The 16,061-nt window shown below is 43.0% G+C and overlaps 1 long non-coding RNA gene across 1 annotated transcript in view; it reads left to right on the top strand.

Moving 5' to 3' along the window:
• Positions 1-146: 146 nt before the first annotated feature.
• The window catches only part of LOC135532702 (uncharacterized), a 40,899-nt gene continuing 24,984 nt past the window's right edge, over positions 147-16,061 (top strand). The window contains exons 1-2 of the long non-coding RNA XR_010454382.1: positions 147-186; positions 1,421-1,627. This is a non-coding gene — a long non-coding RNA (uncharacterized LOC135532702). The remainder of the gene's footprint in view (positions 187-1,420; positions 1,628-16,061) is intronic.

Here is a 16,061-nt window from a genome sequence, read left to right as displayed (position 1 = left end):
GATACCAGGTAGGCTAACCCTGACCTTAACCCTGATCCTAACCCTGACCCTAACCCTGACCCTAACACCACTCAGCCCTGGTCATGGATTCAACGCTACATACCAGGTAAGCTAACCCTGACCCTGACCCTAACCCTGACCCTAACACCACTCAGCCCTGGGCATGGGTTCAACGCTACATACCAGGTAAGCTTACCCTGACCCTAACCCTGACCCTGACCTACATACCAGGTAGATTAGATTTGGGACAGTGGGATTGTACATGTTTTCTTGATGATGAAGTGCTCTGTTTTGTGTTTAGAGCTGTCATTGGTCCAGAGTTTATCCAGACCAGACAGAAGACTAGTACCCAGAGTTTATCCTGACCAGACAGAAGACTAGGACCCAGAGTTTATCCTGACCAGACAGAAGACTAGTACCCAGAGTTTATCCTGACCAGACAGAAGACTAGGACCCAGAGTTTATCCTGACCAGACAGAAGACTAGGACCCAGAGTTTATCCTGACCAGACAGAAGACTAGTACCCAGAGTTTATCCTGACCAGACAGAAGACTAGGACCCAGAGTTTATCCTGACCAGACAGAAGACTAGTACCCAGAGTTTATCCTGACCAGACAGAAGACTAGGACCCAGAGTTTATCCAGACCAGACAGAAGACTAGGACCCAGAGTTTATCCTGACCAGACAGAAGACTAGGACCCAGAGTTTATCCAGACCAGACAGAAGACTAGGACCCAGAGTTTATCCTGACCAGACAGAAGACTAGGACCCAGAGTTTATCCTGACCAGACAGAAGACTAGTACCCAGAGTTTATCCTGACCAGACAGAAGACTAGGACCCAGAGTTTATCCAGACCAGACAAAAGACTAGGACCCAGAGTTTATCCAGACCAGACCGAAGACTAGGACTCAGAGTTTATCCAGACCAGACAGAAGACTAGTACCCAGAGTTTATCCTGACCAGACAGAAGACTAGGACTAGTACCCAGAGTTTATCCAGACCAGACAGAAGACTAGGACTAGGACCCAGAGTTTATCCTGACCAGACAGAAGACTAGGACCCAGAGTTTATCCTGACCAGACAGAAGAGTAGGACCCAGAGTTTATCCTGACCAGACAGAAGACTAGGACCCAGAGTTTATCCTGACCAGACAGAAGACTAGGACCCAGAGTTTATCCTGACCAGACAGAAGACTAGGACCCAGAGTTTATCCAGACCAGACAGAAGACTAGTACCCAGAGTTTATCCTGACCAGACAGAAGACTAGGACCCAGAGTTTATCCAGACCAGACAGAAGACTAGGACCCAGAGTTTATCCAGACCAGACAGAAGACTAGGACCCAGAGTTTATCCTGACCAGACAGAAGACTAGGACCCAGAGATGACTTTTATGAGGACGTTTCCTATTCTATCCTGAAGGTGAAAGGTTACTGCTTCCCTGGGGATCACCCGTGCGGATTGGACCAGGGCTGTTACTCTGAACGCCAGCGCTGTGACGGGTACTGGCACTGCCCTACGGGGCGCGACGAGGAGGAGTGCCCAGTTTGCCAGGAGGGGGAGTACCCCTGTGAGGGGGGCAGTGGGGCCTGCTACCCTGCCTCTGAAAGATGTAACAACCAGAAGAAGGTATCAATCAATCAATCAATCAATCAATACTTTATTATCCTATTGTACAGTTCTGATATAAATCATTTGCTAAATTCCTGGATCTAGGAGAGAAACCCTTCAGTTGAAAACATTCTAGTTACGGTCTATTTCCTGACTATGCTTCTAATGATCGTTGTGTCGAAAAACAGGCTTTTAATACATCAAATCAAATTGTTTTTTAATAACAGGGAAATGCTTACTGACGGCCCTTTACTCAATAAAGATCAAGATTAAAATTGATTCAAATGAAATAGTGACGTAAGGAATTAATAAAAGAGGACAGTGAATAAAAAAAAAATCGATTTAGTTGCTTAATTCTTCCAAATACGTTATTGTGTTATCTTTGATGTCTTCTGCCAATTCTTAGATTCTTTTGACCAGAAAGTATTCACTCCTGTCACGGTCTGACCGTTATTTAGTCTGGTCAGGGCGTGAGTTGTCTTTATTTAGTATGGTCAGGGCGTGAGTTGTCTTTATTTAGTCTGGTCAGGGCGTGAGTTGTCTTTATTTAGTATGGTCAGGGCGTGAGTTGTCTTTATTTAGTCTGGTCAGGGCGTGAGTTGTCTTTATTTAGTATGGTCAGGGCGTGAGTTGTCTTTATTTAGTATGGTCAGGGCGTGAGTTGTCTTTATTTAGTATGGTCAGGGCGTGAGTTGTCTTTATTTAGTCTGGTCAGGGCGTGAGTTGTCTTTATTTAGTCTGGTCAGGGCGTGAGTTGTCTTTATTTAGTATGGTCAGGGCGTGAGTTGTCTTTATTTAGTATGGTCAGAGCGTGAGTTGTCTTTATTTAGTCTGGTCAGGGCGTGAGTTGTCTTTATTTAGTCTGGTCAGGGCGTGAGTTGTCTTTATTTAGTATGGTCAGGGCGTGAGTTGTCTTTATTTAGTCTGGTCAGGGCGTGAGTTGTCTTTATTTAGTATGGTCTGGGCGTGAGTTGTCTTTATTTAGTATGGTCAGGGCGTGAGTTGTCTTTATTTAGTCTGGTCAGGGAGTGAGTTGTCTTTATTTAGTATGGTCAGGGCGTGAGTTGTCTTTATTTAGTATGGTCAGGGCGTGAGTTGTCTTTATTTAGTCTGGTCAGGGCGTGAGTTGTCTTTATTTAGTATGGTCAGGGTGTGAGTTGTCTTTATTTAGTCTGGTCAGGGCGTGAGTTGTCTTTATTTAGTCTGGTCAGGGCGTGAGTTGTCTTTATTTAGTCTGGTCAGGGCGTGAGTTGTCTTTATTTAGTCTGGTCAGGGCGTGAGTTGTCTTTATTTAGTCTGGTCAGGGCGTGAGTTGTCTTTATTTAGTCTGGTCAGGGCGTGAGTTGTCTTTATTTAGTCTGGTCAGGGCGTGAGTTGTCTTTATTTAGTCTGGTCAGGGCGTGAGTTGTCTTTATTTAGTATGGTCAGGGCGTGAGTTGTCTTTATTTAGTCTGGTCAGGGCGTGAGTTGTCTTTATTTAGTATGGTCAGGGCGTGAGTTGTCTTTATTTAGTATGGTCAGGGCGTGAGTTGTCTTTATTTAGTCTGGTCAGGGCGTGAGTTGTCTTTATTTATTATGGTCAGGGCGTGAGTTGTCTTTATTTAGTCTGGTCAGGGCGTGAGTTGTCTTTATTTAGTCTGGTCAGGGCGTGAGTTGTCTTTATTTAGTCTGGTCAGGGCGTGAGTTGTCTTTATTTAGTATGGTCAGGGCGTGAGTTGTCTTTATTTAGTATGGTCAGGGCGTGAGTTGTCTTTATTTAGTATGGTCAGGGCGTGAGTTGTCTTTATTTAGTATGGTCAGGGCGTGAGTTGTCTTTATTTAGTATGGTCAGGGCGTGAGTTGTCTTTATTTAGTATGGTCAGGGCGTGAGTTGTCTTTATTTAGTATGGTCAGGGCGTGAGTTGTCTTTATTTAGTCTGGTCAGGGCGTGAGTTGTCTTTATTTAGTCTGTTCAGGGTGTGAGTTGTCTTTATTTAGTCTGGTCAGGGCGTGAGTTGTCTTTATTTAGTCTGGTCAGGGCGTGAGTTGTCTTTATTTAGTGTGGTCAGGGCGTGAGTTGTCTTTATTTAGTCTGGTCAAGGCGTGAGTTGTCTTTATTTAGTCTGGTCAGGGCGTGAGTTGTCTTTATTTTGTCTGGTCAGGGCGTGAGTTGTCTTTATTTAGTATGGTCAGGGCGTGAGTTGTCTTTATTTAGTATGGTCAGGGCGTGAGTTGTCTTTATTTAGTATGGTCAGGGCGTGAGTTGTCTTTATTTAGTATGGTCAGGGCGTGAGTTGTCTTTATTTAGTCTGGTCAGGGCGTGAGTTGTCTTTATTTAGTCTGGTCAGGGCGTGAGTTGTCTTTATTTAGTATGGTCAGGGCGTGAGTTGTCTTTATTTAGTCTGGTCAGGGCGTGAGTTGTCTTTATTTAGTCTGGTCAGGGCGTGAGTTGTCTTTATTTAGTCTGGTCAGGGCGTGAGTTGTCTTTATTTAGTCTGGTCAGGGCGTGAGTTGTCTTTATTTAGTCTGGTCAGGGCGTGAGTTGTCTTTATTTAGTCTGGTCAGGGCGTGAGTTGTCTTTATTTAGTCTGGTCAAGGCGTGAGTTGTCTTTATTTAGTCTGGTCAGGGCGTGAGTTGTCTTTATTTAGTCTGGTCAGGGCGTGAGTTGTCTTTATTTAGTCTGGTCAGGGCGTGAGTTGTCTTTATTTAGTCTGGTCAGGGCGTGAGTTGTCTTTATTTAGTCTGGTCAAGGCGTGAGTTGTCTTTATTTAGTATGGTCAGGGCGTGAGTTGTCTTTATTTAGTCTGGTCAGGGCGTGAGTTGTCTTTATTTAGTCTGGTCAGGGTGTGAGTTGTCTTTATTTAGTCTGGTCAGGGCGTGAGTTGTCTTTATTTAGTCTGGTCAGGGCGTGAGTTGTCTTTATTTAGTCTGGTCAGGGCATGAGTTGTCTTTATTTAGTCTGGTCAGGGCGTGAGTTGTCTTTATTTAGTGTGGTCAGGGCGTGAGTTGTCTTTATTTAGTCTGGTCAAGGCGTGAGTTGTCTTTAATTAGTCTGGTCAGGGCGTGAGTTGTCTTTATTTAGTATGGTCAGGGCGTGAGTTGTCTTTATTTAGTATGGTCAGGGCGTGAGTTGTCTTTATTTAGTATGGTCAGGGCGTGAGTTGTCTTTATTTAGTCTGGTCAGGGCGTGAGTTGTCTTTATTTAGTCTGGTCAGGGTGTGAGTTGTCTTTATTTAGTCTGGTCAGGGCGTGAGTTGTCTTTATTTAGTCTGGTCAGGGTGTGAGTTGTCTTTATTTAGTCTGGTCAGGGCGTGAGTTGTCTTTATTTAGTCTCGTCAGGGCGTGAGTTGTCTTTATTTAGTGTGGTCAGGGCGTGAGTTGTCTTTATTTTGTCTGGTCAAGGCGTGAGTTGTCTTTATTTAGTCTGGTCAGGGCGTGAGTTGTCTTTATTTAGTATGGTCAGGGCGTGAGTTGTCTTTATTTAGTATGGTCAGGGCGTGAGTTGTCTTTATTTAGTATGGTCAGGGCGTGAGTTGTCTTTATTTAGTATGGTCAGGGCGTGAGTTGTCTTTATTTAGTCTGGTCAGGGCGTGAGTTGTCTTTATTTAGTCTGGTCAGGGCGTGAGTTGTCTTTATTTAGTATGGTCAGGGCGTGAGTTGTCTTTATTTAGTATGGTCAGGGCGTGAGTTGTCTTTATTTAGTATGGTCAGGGCGTGAGTTGTCTTTATTTAGTCTGGTCAGGGCGTGAGTTGTCTTTATTTAGTCTGGTCAGGGCGTGAGTTGTCTTTATTTAGTCTGGTCAGGGCGTGAGTTGTCTTTATTTAGTCTGGTCAGGGCGTGAGTTGTCTTTATTTAGTCTGGTCAGGGCGTGAGTTGTCTTTATTTAGTCTGGTCAGGGCGTGAGTTGTCTTTATTTAGTCTGGTCAGGGCGTGAGTTGTCTTTATTTAGTATGGTCAGGGCGTGAGTTGTCTTTATTTAGTCTGGTCAGGGCGTGAGTTGTCTTTATTTAGTCTGGTCAGGGCGTGAGTTGTCTTTATTTAGTCTGGTCAGGGCGTGAGTTGTCTTTATTTAGTATGGTCAGGGCGTGAGTTGTCTTTATTTAGTCTGGTCAGGGCGTGAGTTGTCTTTATTTAGTCTGGTCAGGGCGTGAGTTGTCTTTATTTAGTCTGGTCTGGGCGTGAGTTGTCTTTATTTAGTATGGTCAGGGCGTGAGTTGTCTTTATTTAGTATGGTCAGGGCGTGAGTTGTCTTTATTTAGTATGGTCAGGGCGTGAGTTGTCTTTATTTAGTATGGTCAGGGCGTGAGTTGTCTTTATTTAGTATGGTCAGGGCGTGAGTTGTCTTTATTTAGTATGGTCAGGGCGTGAGTTGTCTTTATTTAGTCTGGTCAGGGCGTGAGTTGTCTTTATTTAGTCTGGTCTGGGCGTGAGTTGTCTTTATTTAGTATGGTCAGGGCGTGAGTTGTCTTTATTTAGTTTGGTCAGGGCGTGAGTTGTCTTTATTTAGTCTGGTCAGGGCGTGAGTTGTCTTTATTTAGCCTGGTCAGGGCGTGAGTTATCTTTATTTAGTCTGGTCAGGGCGTGAGTTGTCTTTATTTAGTCTGGTCAGGGCGTGAGTTGTCTTTATTTAGTCTGGTCAGGGCGTGAGTTGTCTTTATTTAGTATGGTCGGGGCGTGAGTTGTCTTTATTTAGTCTGGTCAGGTCGTGAGTTGTCTTTATTTAGTCTGGTCAGGGCGTGAGTTGTCTTTATTTAGTATGGTCAGGGCGTGAGTTGTCTTTATTTAGTATGGTCAGGGCGTGAGTTGTCTTTATTTAGTCTGGTCAGGGCGTGAGTTGTCTTTATTTAGTATGGTCAGGGCGTGAGTTGTCTTTATTTAGTATGGTTCAGGGCGTGAGTTGTCTTTATTTAGTATGGTCAGGGCGTGAGTTGTCTTTATTTAGTCTGGTCAGGGCGTGAGTTGTCTTTATTTAGTCTGGTCAGGGCGTGAGTTGTCTTTATTTAGTCTTGTCAGGGTGTGAGTTGTCTTTATTTAGTCTGGTCAGGGCGTGAGTTGTCTTTATTTAGTTTGGTCAGGGCGTGAGTTGTCTTTATTTAGTATGGTCAGGGCGTGAGTTGTCTTTATTTAGTCTGGTCAGAGCGTGAGTTTTCTTTATTTAGTCTGGTCAGGGCGTGAGTTGTCTTTATTTAGTATGGTCAGGGCGTGAGTTGTCTTTATTTAGTCTGGTCAGGGTGTGAGTTGTCTTTATTTAGTCTGGTCAGGGCGTGAGTTGTCTTTATTTAGTATGGTCAGGGCGTGAGTTGTCTTTATTTAGTCTGGTCAGGGCGTGAGTTGTCTTTATTTAGTCTGGTCAGGGCGTGAGTTGTCTTTATTTAGTATGGTCAGGGCGTGAGTTGTCTTTATTTAGTCTGGTCAGAGCGTGAGTTTTCTTTATTTAGTCTGGTCAGGGCGTGAGTTGTCTTTATTTAGTATGGTCAGGGCGTGAGTTGTCTTTATTTAGTCTGGTCAGGGTGTGAGTTGTCTTTATTTAGTCTGGTCAGGGCGTGAGTTGTCTTTATTTAGTATGGTCAGGGCGTGAGTTGTCTTTATTTAGTCTGGTCAGGGCGTGAGTTGTCTTTATTTAGTCTGGTCAGGGCGTGAGTTGTCTTTATTTAGTCTGGTCAGGGCGTGAGTTGTCTTTATTTAGTAAGGGAATTCACCCCCGTAGTGGACAAAAATGAATGGCAAATTATTGGCATAGGACAAACCATGTACACATTGGCCAATACCACCCAAAGCGGCGTTGATTCATGCAAAGTTTACTTCAATTGCCATATGGCTATTGCCAGTTGTAACACTTCAAAAATCCAACAGGTGGCGATTGCGCTCCACCATGGTTTTTCATATTGATATTGGACTCCAAGTCAACATCCAAAAGCCAAATTTTGAAAAAATGAATTTTTTGAAAAAAACTTATCACCCCTTAAAAAAGTGCTTTCTGGACCGTTTTTCGAAATTCTTTCGCTTTTTTTTGACAATTACACATGTATAAGAACTGTATGAAAATACTTTTGTCCAATTTTTATTATCATAATTTTTTTAATTTTTTTACTTGCGCATTATTGCATATGTTTTGTCCATCTGCAATATGATTTCATAGGAAGTCAGAAGTCAAAAGTCAAAAATTATTAAATTTCATAAAAAACTTCACACACCCCTAAAAAAGTGCTTTCTGGACCGTTTTTCGAAATTTTTTCGAATTTTGTGTCAGTTACACACGTATAAGAACTGTATCAACATACTTTAGTCATATTTTATTATCCTAATTTTTTTTTTTTTTACTTGCGCATTATTGCATGTGTTTTGTCCCTCTGCAATATGATTTCATAGGAAGTCAGAAGTCAAAAGTCAAAAATTATTAAATTTCATAAAAAACTTCACACACCCCTAAAAAAGTGCTTTCTGGACCGTTTTTCGAAAAAATTTCGAATTTTGTGTCAGTTACACACGTATAAGAACTGTATCAACATACTTTAGTCATATTTTATTATCATAATGTTTTTTTTTTCTTTTGCTTGTGCATAAGGCATATGTTTTGTGGGGGCCAAATGTCATAAGAAATTTGACATGCTCAAAAATCCTTCAGAAATGCAAAATTGACTGGCCTGATGAACTCGGGATGGCCGGGCAGTGATTGTTGTTCCTTTCAATCACTCGTGGTGTTGATTTCATCATGTCCATTTGTTTATGTTTTCTCACTTTTGCAAAGTCACTGTGCATTTGCCATATGGTTAACTGGGCATTCACCATCACCAATTTGTCATGCCATAAAAATCATGCAGGAATGCCAAATTGACTGGCCCGATGAACTCGGGATGGCTGGGCAGTGATTCTGGTACCTCTCCATCGCTCGTTTGGGTTGATTCCAGAATGTCCATTTGGTGATTTTTCTCACTCTTTCAAAGTCACTGTGCATTTGCCATATGGTTAACTGGGCATTCACCATCACCAATTTGTCATCCCATAAAAATCATGCAGGAATGCCAAATTGACTGAACCGATGAACTCGGGATGGCTTGGCAGTGATTCTGGTACCTCTCCATCGCTCGTTTGGGTTGATTTCAGAATGTCGCTTTTGGTGATGGTACCTCACTGTTAAAACATATTGCAAATGTTGTCTCACTTTTGCAAAGTCACTGTGCATTTGCCATATGGTTAACTGGGCAGTCACCATTACCAATTTGTCATGCTATAAAAATCATGCAGGAATGCCAAATTGACTGAACCGATGAACTCGGGATGGCTTGGCAGTGATTCTGGTACCTCTCCATCGCTCGTTTGGGTTGATTTCAGAATGTCGCTTTTGGTGATGGTACCTCACTGTTAAAACATATTGCAAATGTTGTCTCACTTTTGCAAAGTCACTGTGCATTTGCCATATGGTTAACTGGGCAGTCACCATTACCAATTTGTCATGCTATAAAAATCATGCAGGAATGCCAAATTGACTGGCCCGATGACCTCGGGATGGCTGGGCAGTGATACTGGTACCTCTCCATCGCTCGTTTGGGTTGATTTCAGAATGTCGCTTTTGGTGATGGTACCTCACTGTTAAAACATATTGCAAATGTTCCTTACTTTTGCAAAGTCACTGAAAATTTGTGCAGGAATGCCAAATTGACTGGCCCGATGAAGTCGGGATGGCTTGGCAGTGATTCTGGTACCTCTCCATCGCTCGTTAGGGTTGATTCCAGAATGTCCATTTGGTGATTTTTCTCACTTTTTCAAAGTCACTGTGCATTTGCCATATGGTTAACTGGGCATTCACCATCACCAATTTGTCATGCCATAAAAATCATGCAGGAATGCCAAATTGACTGGCCCGATGACCTCGGGATGTCTGGGCAGTGATTCTGGTACCTCTCCATCGCTCGTTTGGGTTGATTTCAGAATGTCGCTTTTGGTGATGGTAACTCACTGTTAAAACATATTGCAAATGTTTCTCACTTTTGCAAAGTCACTGAAAATTTGTGCAGGAATGCCAAATTGACTGGCCCGATGAACTCGGGATGGCTTGGCAGTGATTCTGGTACCTCTCCATCACTCGTTAGGGTTGATTCAAGAATGTCCATTTGGTGATTTTTCTCACTCTTTCAAAGTCACTGTGCATTTGCCATATGGTTAACTGGGCAGTCACCATTACCAATTTGTCATGCTATAAAAATCATGCAGGAATGCCAAATTGACTGGCCCGATGACCTCGGGATGTCTGGGCAGTGATACTGGTACCTCTCCATCGCTCGTTTGGGTTGATTTCAGAATGTCGCTTTTGGTGATGGTACCTCACTGTTAAAACATATTGCAAATGTTCCTTACTTTTGCAAAGTCACTGAAAATTTGTGCAGGAATGCCAAATTGACTGGCCCGATGAAGTCGGGATGGCTTGGCAGTGATTCTGGTACCTCTCCATCGCTCGTTAGGGTTGATTCCAGAATGTCCATTTGGTGATTTTTCTCACTCTTTCAAAGTCACTGTGCATTTGCCATATGGTTAACTGGGCATTCACCATCACCAATTTGTCATGCCATAAAAATCATGCAGGAATGCCAAATTGACTGGCCCGATGACATAGGGATGTCTGGGCAGTGATACTGGTACCTCTCCATCGCTCGTTTGGGTTGATTTCAGAATGTCGCTTTTGGTGATGGTACCTCACTGTTAAAACATATTGCAAATGTTCCTTACTTTTGCAAAGTCACTGAAAATTCGTGCAGGAATGCCAAATTGACTGTCCCGATGAACTCGGGATGGCTCGGCAGTGATTCTGGTACCTCTCCATCGCTCGTTTGAGTTGATTTCAGAATGTCGCTTTTGGTGATGGTACCTCACTGTTAAAACATATTGCAAATGTTCCTTACTTTTGCAAAGTCACTGAAAATTCGTGCAGGAATGCCAAATTGACTGGCCCGATGAACTCGGGATGGCTCGGCAGTGATTCTGGTACCTCTCCATCGCTCATTAGGGTTGATTTCAGAATGTCCATTTGGTAATGTTTTCTCACTCTTTCAAAGTCACTGTGCATTTGCCATATGGTTAACTGGGCATTCACCATCACCAATTTGTCATGCCATAAAAATCATGCAGGAATGCCAAATTGACTGGCCCGATGACATAGGGATGGCTGGGCAGTGATACTGGTACCTCTCCATCGCTCGTTTGGGTTGATTTCAGAATGTCGCTTTTGGTGATGGTACCTCACTGTTAAAACATATTGCAAATGTTCCTTACTTTTGCAAAGTCACTGAAAATTTGTGCAGGAATGCCAAATTGACTGGCCCGATGAAGTCGGGATGGCTTGGCAGTGATTCTGGTACCTCTCCATCACTCGTTAGGGTTGATTCAAGAATGTCCATTTGGTGATTTTTCTCACTCTTTCAAAGTCAATTACTTTTGCAAAGTCACTGAAAATTTGTGCAGGAATGCCAAATTGACTGGCCCGATGACATAGGGATGGCTGGGCAGTGATACTGGTACCTCTCCATCGCTCGTTTGGGTTGATTTCAGAATGTCACTTTTGGTGATGGTACCTCACCGCTTAAACATATTGCTAATGGACAAGAGTCACCTGCAAGTCACCGTCCATCAGTCAATTTGATATCATTCTGACACCAAACTGATACAAACTGACACCAAACCCACTTTTCCCAACTCATTTAGGAGCCAAGTATAACATACTTCAGAGCTGGCCCAAAATTCACAAGGCCTTCGGTACAAAACATTAAAAAACCATAAAACACATAGTTACTTTCTAGCTGCGGGGCCAGTTCGGACATTATGTGTAGTCCTATGTGAGGCGACCCCGAATCCCGAGTTTCGGCTCGATAGGTCATTTGGTGTCCGAGTAAAAGCCTAATTGGTGCTGAAAATCCACTTTTTTCCATGCCTTGCTACGGGGTCCTTGAATGAGCTATCGGACCGAGATGTTGGGTTCTGTCTCTATGGGCCGAGACGGTCACAATGCACCTAGTCTTGTGTCTCTGGGACATTTCTAAATGTCGCCATTTTCGTAATGGTCAAAATGAATTGAAGTCATTGCAAATGTTCGACGCTGTTTCTCGGTCCGAGAACATTCTAGAGCGCCGTAACTCACCACGCACTATCTACCTGAGGTCTAGAACAGGATTCTAAAGTTTCGGAACTCTAGGTCTGACGGTTCTTTTTTAGCTCGAACAAAGCTAACTATTGGAGGCACTGTCAGTCTCTACACACCCCAATACGTCCCTCCATCCAAGTTGTGTATCTGTGTGATTTATTTTTCCTTTGAATTTTTATGGGAAAAATGACTGATTTACAGTTCATGGGGGTTGTCTAATCACACATATGAAGTTTTGGACAGATCTGATTTTTTTAACCCTTCCAAACAGCCCCTGAGACACCAATTATGGCACTTCCGGTTGGCACAGGAAGCTATAAATACACACATGTCTTGACTGACATAGAAACCTACGGAATCCTGAGTTTTAAGTCTTTAAGTTGAGAATTGACTGATCTACACAGGGTTGAATAATGCAGAGGCCTTTCCACCTTTCGAGGTGATGTACATCCAAATACCTTTTGGGTCAATTTAACCACTTCCGGTTGCTCCAGGAAGCTTAGAATCGACACAGGTAGACCTCATAGTGGTCTGATGGAATGTCATAGAAGACAGGTTCATACAGCATTCATAACCCATAAAGACCCCAGGTTGTATTTAGGGGAGCAGGCAATGTATTCCTATGGGGAGAGAAGTCAATGCACACTGTTTTTATGTAAACACCTTCTTTTAACTGTGAAAGGTTAATGCCACACAGTCAAGGTTAGGCTTGCACAGATCGGGAGGACCTTAGGAACAGTCCTGTGTTTGAATTGTCCTTCTAAACCTAACGGTTCCGCCGCTGTCACCCAAAATCAAATGACATTGTGGTGCAGGCTACATTGTGGGCCTATTTTTCTCATGGTCGCTGCGCTCAGACCGAGCGAGCTACGGTCAAGCGGGGCACCTCTTTGGACTCGGCCCACCTTGGGATTATGTTTATGCCATTGCCTGCTCTCTGTGTCTTTAAACACCACGCTTTGTCACTCCATCCTTGCTGTGTGTGTGTGTGAGAGCTTTTCTTTGACATCTGTTGGGAAAAATGACTGATTTACAGTTCATGGGTGTTGTCTAATCACACATATGAAGTTTTGGACAGATCTGATTTTTTTAACCCTTCCAAACAGCCCCTGAGACACCAATTATGGCACTTCCGGTTGGCACAGGAAGCTATAAATAAACTCATATCCTCATTGGGGTATGCCTTTACAGAATCCTGAGTTTTAAGTCTTTACGTTAAGAACTGAGTTATTTACGGAGGGTTTAGTGAGTGTGTGTTATTTCAGAAAATCATAGAAAATCACAGAAATGTCGCAGAGCTCCGCAGCACATTTTAAAAATATTCGTATGAACACCCTGCAACTGGATCTGTAACCGTTGAAAAAAAAAACACCTATATCTGAACATCACGATCTGGTCATCGTACGATTTCTCTTAAATGACGATAGATAAATGGCCGATTTTTTTTATTGACACCGGAGGCTCCTTGACTTTGACGTGAAGTGAAAAAATCTTTTCTCTATTTTCATTTTGGACCTTTAATCCCAGAAATATGGCCATAACTCAAAAACCGTTGAGGCCTAGACGCCATCTTGTTCGGGGCCATCTTCCCATAATGCCAAACCTACGCTCACCAAGTTTCGGCTTCGAAATATTTTCAGTTTTCGAGATATGGCACGTCGTGATTCGGGATGTTTTGTCCAATAGCAATATGATTGCTTATGCCCTCTTGTGGGATATTCCGGCATAGCGCAAAAATGGGCCAAAATTTGTTTATTTTATTAAACGAAAACCGAATGTCCGACAAAGTTCATTTGATGACTTCCCGGTAGGTCTGGCCCTGCCGCTCGGCCCGACGCCGTCCCCGAATTTTACAAATGTTTTCGGACGTCTAGTAAGGGACCGTACAGTTCCAATAGGGACTTTCTCACTAACCATACGGTGATTGTCAAAATGTTCCCTTAGGGTATGTCAGGGCGTGAGTTGTCTTTATTTAGTATGGTCAGGGTGTGAGTTGTCTTTATTTAGTATGGTCAGGGCGTGAGTTGTCTTTATTTAATATGGTCAGGGCGTGAGTTGTCTTTATTTAGTATGGTCAGGGCGTGAGTTGTCTTTATTTAGTCTGGTCAGGGCGTGAGTTGTCTATTTAGTATGGTCAGGGCGTCAGTTGTCTTTATTTAGTATGGTCAGGGTGTGAGTTGTCTTTATTTAGTATGGTCAGGGCGTGAGTTGTCTTTATTTAATATGGTCAGGGCGTGAGTTGTCTTTATTTAGTATGGTCAGGGCGTGAGTTGTCTTTATTTAGTCTGGTCAGGGCGTGAGTTGTCTTTATTTAGTATGGTCAGGGCGTCAGTTGTCTTTATTTAGTCTGGTCAGGGCGTGAGTTGTCTTTATTTAGTATGGTCAGGGAGTGAGTTGTCTTTATTTAGTATGGTCAGGGCGTGAGTTGTCTTTATTTAGTATGGTCAGGGCGTGAGTTGTCTTTATTTAGTCTGGTCAGGGCGTGAGTTGTCTTTATTTAGTCTGGTCAGGGCGTTAGTTGTCTTTATTTAGTATGGTCAGGGAGTGAGTTGTCTTTATTTAGTATGGTCAGGGTTTGAGTTGTCTTTATTTAGTCTGGTCAGGGCGTGAGTTGTCTTTATTTAGTCTGTTCAGAGCGTGAGTTGTCTTTATTTAGTATGGTCAGGGCGTGAGTTGTCTTTATTTAGTATGGTCAGGGCGTGAGTTGTCTTTATTTAGTCTGGTCAGGGCGTGAGTTGTCTTTATTTAGTCTGGTCAGGGCGTGAGTTGTCTTTATTTAGTATGGTCAGGGCGTGAGTTGTCTTTATTTAGTCTGGTCAGGGTGTGAGTTGTCTTTATTTAGTCTGGTCAGGGCGTGAGTTGTCTTTATTTAGTATGGTCAGGGTGTGAGTTGTCTTTATTTAGTATGGTCAGGGTGTTAGTTGTCTTTATTTAGTATGGTCAGGGTGTGAGTTGTCTTTATTTAGTATGGTCAGGGCGTGAGTTGTCTTTATTTAGTCTGGTCAGGGCGTGAGTTGTCTTTATTTAGTCTGGTCGAGGCGCGAGTTGTCTTTATTTAGTATGGTCAGGGCGTGAGTTGTCTTTATTTAGTCTGGTTAGGGCGTGAGTTGTCTTTATTTAGTATGGTCAGGGCGTGAGTTGTCTTTATTTAGTCTGGTCTGGGCGTGAGTTGTCTTTATTTAGTATGGTCAGGGCGTGAGTTGTCTTTATTTAGTCTGGTCAGGGCGTGAGTTGTCTTTATTTAGTCTCGTCAGGGCGTGAGTTGTCTTTATTTAGTATGGTCAGGGCTTGAGTTGTCTTTATTTAGTATGGTCAGGGCGTGAGTTGTCTTTATTTAGTCTGGTCGAGGCGCGAGTTGTCTTTATTTAGTATGGTCAGGGCGTGAGTTGTCTTTATTTAGTCTGGTTAGGGCGTGAGTTGTCTTTATTTAGTATGGTCAGGGCGTGAGTTGTCTTTATTTAGTCTGGTCTGGGCGTGAGTTGTCTTTATTTAGTATGGTCAGGGCGTGAGTTGTCTTTATTTAGTCTGGTCAGGGCGTGAGTTGTCTTTATTTAGTCTCGTCAGGGCGTGAGTTGTCTTTATTTAGTATGGTCAGGGCTTGAGTTGTCTTTATTTAGTCTGGTCAGGGCGTGAGTTGTCTTTATTTAGTCTGGTCAGGGCGTGAGTTGTCTTTATTTAGTATGGTCAGGGCGTGAGTTGTCTTTATTTAGTCTGGTCAGGGCGTGAGTTGTCTTTATTTAGTCTGGTCAGGGCGTGAGTTGTCTTTATTTAGTATGGTCAGGGCGTGAGTTGTCTTTATTTAGTATGGTCAGGGCGTGAGTTGTCTTTATTTAGTCTGGTCAGGGCGTGAGTTGTCTTTATTTAGTCTGGTCAGGGCGTGAGTTGTCTTTATTTAGTCTGGTCAGGGCGTGAGTTGTCTTTATTTAGTCTGGTCAGGGCGTGAGTTGTCTTTATTTAGTCTGGTCAGGGCGTGAGTTGTCTTTATTTAGTATGGTCAGGGCGTTAGTTGTCTTTATTTAGTCTGGTCAGGGCGTTAGTTGTCTTTATTTAGTCTGGTCAGGGCGTGAGTTGTCTTTATTTAGTATGGTCAGGGCGTGAGTTGTCTTTATTTAGTATGGTCAGGGTGTGAGTTGTCTTTATTTAGTATGGTCAGGGCGTGAGTTGTCTTTATTTAGTCTGGTTAGGGCGTGAGTTGTCTTTATTTAGTATGGTCAGGGCGTGAGTTGTCTTTATTTAGTCTGGTCTGGGCGTGAGTTGTCTTTATTTAGTATGGTCAGGGCGTGAGTTGTCTTTATTTAGTCTGGTCAGGGCGTGAGTTGTCTTTATTTAGTCTCGTCAG

The sequence above is a fragment of the Oncorhynchus masou genome, unplaced genomic scaffold, assembly GCF_036934945.1.
Source record: "Oncorhynchus masou masou isolate Uvic2021 unplaced genomic scaffold, UVic_Omas_1.1 unplaced_scaffold_1992, whole genome shotgun sequence".
Taxonomy (NCBI): domain Eukaryota; kingdom Metazoa; phylum Chordata; class Actinopteri; order Salmoniformes; family Salmonidae; genus Oncorhynchus; species Oncorhynchus masou.
The sequence above is the reverse complement of the archived record's forward strand: the minus strand, read 5'-3'. Positions and strand labels throughout refer to the sequence as shown.